Raw genomic sequence first — 6,000 nt, 5'->3', positions numbered from 1 at the left:
CCTCATTCGTACAACCAACACCAACCGTACATCCGAGAAATAGACTACCATACGTCCAAACACTCATCATACAATTAGGTCATTAATCTGCATGTTGAAGGGAGGGTATACCATACAAATATCACTAGGGAAGCATATCGTACGATCATCACCATACAAGAGGAGTAGTGTTTGAAGGGACTGCACGACGTACAAAATTTTACAGTTGTATCAATATACCGTACGAACATCACCAGGGGAGCATACTGTATGGTCATCACCGTACATGAGGCGTAGTGTTTGAAGGGACCATATGGCGTACAAAATCTTACAGTGGTATTAGAGTTGGTGATCTTGCCAGCCTATCAGGAAGTGGATGCAGGTGTACACTAGAAGGAGGTACCGTTCTATCGACTTGTTGGTTGAAAATTTTGTACACCTGGGGAAATATACAAAATTGTGGCTTCAACCACAATGTGTGAGTAAAACTCTCCTAATTAAGGGAAGGCTTCCCCTATCTATATCTAATATAAAACTAAACAGGATGAAACAATGGTCTTTCTTCAAGAAAGCCAATATCCTTTTCTCTTCACAGAAAAGTGATAGCAAGTTAACTTAAAACAATAAATATAGAAATGAGACTTTTTTGTAGGATTTTTGGAACATAAAGGGAAGAAAAGTTTCCATGAAGGCACAAAGACCTCTATCACTTCCCCGGGATGGGTAAACAAAAAGAAATCTCAAAGTCTTCAACTATCTATTCTCCTATCAACCATTTTAGATGATTTTCTACTAACTAAGCACAATATGTAGCAACTCAAAGTCTAACTACATGATGCACTTCACCTTACATGCACAAGTCTCAAAAATAGAAGTAGCACAAAGTCTACAAGCTATCTTCTCACTTTAGCTTTCCACACTAGTTTCAGATATGATAAGCAGCTCAAAGTTTGCAAGACCAATTCTAAAAACCAAACATATAACTCTAAATACAATTAGTAGCTCAAAGTCTGCAAGATTGAATTTAAATCCCTCTTTCACAATAGAAAAAAAATCACAATCAACTCCAGAAAATGTCGTCACATAACAACTTGAATTGACACAAAGTCTCAACACAACTTGCCTCTTTTATTGAAAGCAATCTGATTTACATCTAAGCTCAAAGTCCTAGAGTGCACATACAAACTAACAGAATTTTGTTGCATTGCCAAAAGATATATAAATTACAATAGACCCCCTTAAGTATTTATAGGAGAGGAGCCATGAGAAAAAGGTGGGAGGATCCCAACTAACTTGAGAAATTCTCTCAACCACCAAGACTTATTCAATAACTAACTATGACTTATTCCAACTGCATTCCTAATTGAACACAACTTGTAGTTGCTTTACATGTAATTACAAAAGTGAAAGTAATGAGTTAACTTGCAATTACAAAGTTATTTTTTACATGTAACTTGTCAAAACAAAATTACAAATGCATAACTAAAACTATTCCATGTGTCTAAAGACACGACTCTAACCGCATCATCCTTTGTTTGTGATGATCTTCATGTCACTTTAGGATGCTAGAACTTGAAGTATTCTGGATTGGTAAATACATATTAAACTGGAACAGGAACTTGCATCCTTATCTTCTTGCTTGGGGTAGTAGTAGATTTTCAAGAGGGAAAGGGTTGCCTTCCTCTTTTCATGTTATGACCATCTTTGTCTTAAAAGGATTATATGCTCTCAACCATGAATTGTTGTTGTATTTCTTCTTTGTAACATCCTCCAATCTTGAAATCTTCTTGCAAAATAAGGTCCATTCCTTAATCTATTGATTTGGTAGGTCATGTGTGCAAACCAGATTGACAAAGGAAGGGATAAATTGAAGCAAAAATGGGCTCACAAGTGAATTTTGGGTTTTGGAAGCTACATTACATGTGTGGGAACAACAAGAGCATTAACTTGCAATTGTGGGGAACAAACATGCAACTTCATATGTGTAATGGGTAATATAAGTTTGCACTTGTATTTGAACCTATAAAACTTATTTTCAAGTGTTTTTTGAGTGTATTTTCGACCAATTTCAGGTTCTGGATGGCTGACTACAAGTGAAGACTTTAAATGGAAAAAAATGAACGAAGGTGTGAAATGAGTGGATGAAATGATGGGAATGGTATGTACGGATGATGGAAATGAATATGAGTGAAAATGAAAATATTTTGGTAAGATCATCTTTATGAAAATGGGAAGAACTTTCAACATGTAATCCGTTTTTAAAAACCCAATTTTGAAAAAAAAAATGTTTATTTTTTAACCTAGAAACTTGGAATTTCACCAAAAGATGATTAAAATATTCTAGTCAAAGGGGAAGATCAATTATTTTCATCCTACTTGCAATCAAGATTTAAAATCTCGAATGCAAGTAAAGAGGGAAAATGGGGAAGAACAATGCAATTCACAAATTGCTTTGCTAAGGGGAAAATCTCTCTCACAAAACCATTTTTAGGCAAAACCAACATATATACAAATTTAAAAATTGACCAAGGAAAACCAAACAAAAAACAAAAATGATGGACCATTACACGATCGAATGGGGGAGCCTCATGATCCTGCTAGAGAAGTCATGGCACTATTAAGGGAGATAACCAGAAGCCAAGCTCAGCTCAACGACACCATAACTAGAGGGGAACAACGACAACAACTCATGGAGGAAACATTATGGCAATTGGCCTTGGGAAAAATGAATGGAGAACAGAATGGGCAGGGCAATATTTTGGTGACGAGAAGGTCAAACTCCCAATGCTCACATTCATGACCGCTAATGCCGACTTTTCCCCAGAAATCAGAAGTACCGCATGGGGAGCAAGAACCCACTTTTCAGGAGATGCAAGTACATTTGAACCAAGATTAGAGGGATGCAAATCTAGAGGGGACAAATCCTTCAAGGATTATGCTGAGCTTCGAATGAAATATTCTGGTTGTAGAAGTTGGGGCTATTACGGTCACTATAATGATGACATCAAGCAAAAGGTTGGTAAGATCAATCTGTCATCTTTTGATGGGACGGGGGAAACCTCGGTACAAGCTTGGGTACAAAAAGAAGATACCTACTTCCAACTTAACCTAATGCCTGAAGATGAAGCTATCAAGTTTGCAACACTTCACCTAGAAGGAGTCGCTCACGAATGGTGGCATCATGGAATGGTCACTCTCGATCATGACCAGATAACTTCCTATGTCGACTTCACAGAGAGGCTCATAGACCAATTTGATGGAAAGGATCCACAACTCAACTTCAAGGAGTTGGCACAACTAAAACAATTGGGACCCGTGGATAGTTACATCGCAGAGTTCCAGAGGCTATCTGTATTGGTAATAGATATCTCAGAGTGGAGACTGGTAGTCTTGTTCATGGACGGATTGATGGAACCCCTGAAATGTTGGGTGAAAGGGTTTTACCCTAGCACGCTCACGGGAGAAATTACGAAGGCATGTAACATGGCAACATCTTCCCCTTCTAGAAATTTTGCACATGCCAAACCACCCTTCATTCTAAAGAAGAAGGATAATAAACCCTTCCCAAAGAAGTCATCACTAGATCAGGCCACAAAACAGGAACTCAGAAGGAAGAAGCCTTGTTTCACCTACAGGGAGCCATGGAAACCAAGACACCGATGTTTGGGAAAAGGAAAGATTCGTTATATTGAGGTGATGTAAGATGGAGAAGAGGAGCATGAGGAAAGTGAACCACAAAGAAAAGAATCTGATGAAGAAACAATCCTAGCAAAAATAATTTCCACATTGGTACAAAGGGGAGGCGTCATTGCCACACTGGATGGTACCCCAAGGTGCAGTGTGTTTAGGGTACATGGTACACTTCAAGGGCAACGAGTCCTAGTTTTTCTCGACAGTGGAGCCTCACTCAATTTCATAAACTCATCACTCGTCAACCAAAGGGGTTTGTGCACAAAAGAGCATGAAGGGTTTAATGTCAAGGTAGCGGGAGGCAATCTCCTATCATGCACTCACTTGGTTCTGCAACTGAGAATCACCATGGGAAGTTACATGGTGACAAACCATTTCTTTGCAGTAGATATAGATGATACAAATGTCATATTGGATATTCAATGGATGGAGACCCTCAACCAGTACACACAGAGGTTCAAAAAGATGGAGTTCTCATTTGAGGTGGATGGCGGGAAGGTGATTCTCAGAGGAATATCGAATGGTGGCCCAAGGGATATTTTCGCCAAACAAATGGAAGTCATCTTCAGACATGATGAAGTTGTCTGGGTAAGACATTGCTTGATCTCGACAAAACCCATGAAAGGGCAACCGTCTTACTACCAGGATGAGGAACTTCAGGCGGTTTTGGATAAGCATAGTTTAGTCTTCGTTGATATTCCACCTGGTATACTCCCACATTGAGGGTTTGAACACAACATCAAGTTGGAGGAAGGAGCAAAACTTGTTATCACCACACCCTATCGCCACTCGAAGAAGTTCAAAGAAGAGATAAAGAAAATGATCCAAGAACTCCTCGATAAAAGATGGATCTGGCCTAGCTCTAGCCCCTTTGCATCCTCGGTGGTACTGGTGAAGAAGAAGGATGAAACTCTCATAATATATGTTGACTACCGTGCATTGAACAAGAAGACTATCTAGAATCGATACCCTATTCCTAGGATCGATGAGCTGTTGGACGAATTACATGGCACAGTCTATTTCTCCAAAATTGATCTCCACTATGGGTACCATCAAATCCGTATGAGGGAGCAATATGTGGAGAAGATAACTTTTTGTTGCCATTACGGGCACTATGAGTTCTTAGTCATGTCATTTGGGTTAACCAATGCTCCAACTACTTTCCAGCCCTGCATGAAACACATCTTCAACATGCAACTGCATAAGTTCCTATTGGTATTCTTCGATGACATAATCATCTACAACAAGACCTAGGAAGAACACCTGAGAGATTTGGATGAAGTATTGGGAATCATGGAATCACAATCATTATATGCCAAGAGTCTAAATGTGAGTTTTGAATGATCAAGGTCTTGTACTTGGGTCATGTCATTAGTGCCCGCAAGGTACAAGTTCACCAGGAGAAGATTCAAGCAATTTTGGACTGGCCCCCACCCAAGATGCTCTCGGAGTTGCATGGATTTTTTTGGATTTTGAAGTTATTATAGAAGGTTTGTGAAGGTATTTTCACAGCTTGGTTCACCACTCTCAGATCTGACAAAGAAAGGATCCTTCTATTGGAATGCACAGGTGCAACACACCTTCAACAAAATGAAAGAATTTATGAGTAAATGTACAGTTCTCACACTACCGGACTTCACTCGCCCTTTCATATTGGAATGTGATGCCTCAAGTGAAGGCATTGGTGCGGTGTTGATGCAAGACCATCACCCCAGCACGTTCGAGAGTTGAAATCTCTTTGGAGCTAAGTGATTGTACTCCATCTACGATAAGGAGATGCTCTCCATCATGCATGCACTGTCAAAGTTTCGACAGTACTTCATTGGGGCAAAGTTTTTTGTACGGACAGACCACAACAAACTACAATATTTCTTTGAGCAGAGGGATTTCAACAAACAACAACAAAAATGGGTTAGAAAAATCTAGGCATTTGATTTCGACATTGAGTATGTGAAGGGCAAGAATAACGTGGTAGTCGGTGCCCTGTGAAGAAGGCCTGCCATATGTTCTCTATCCCATATTTCATTGGATTAGAAGGAACACATGTTGGTTCAATACTCCAAGAATACTTTTTCCTATGAAATGATGGATGATCAAGTGCAAGATGACCGATACAAGGTGGTTGACAACATCATTTACTACAAGGATAGATTCTATCTGGTGCCAGAGTCCAAGGTGAAGGAGAAGATTCTGAAGGAAATGCACGACTCTCCCTTGGACGAACACCTGGGATACTTGAAAACCTACAGATAGATCTGGGAAAGGTTTTCCTTGAAGGAACTTAAAAATGACATTTTGTAATACATGTGGGGATGCCCCACCTATCAACAG

Source organism: Cryptomeria japonica, chromosome 4 (assembly GCF_030272615.1).
Source record: "Cryptomeria japonica chromosome 4, Sugi_1.0, whole genome shotgun sequence".
In the NCBI taxonomy this organism is placed as follows: Eukaryota; Viridiplantae; Streptophyta; class Pinopsida; order Cupressales; family Cupressaceae; genus Cryptomeria; species Cryptomeria japonica.
This window is presented reverse-complemented; position numbering follows the sequence as displayed.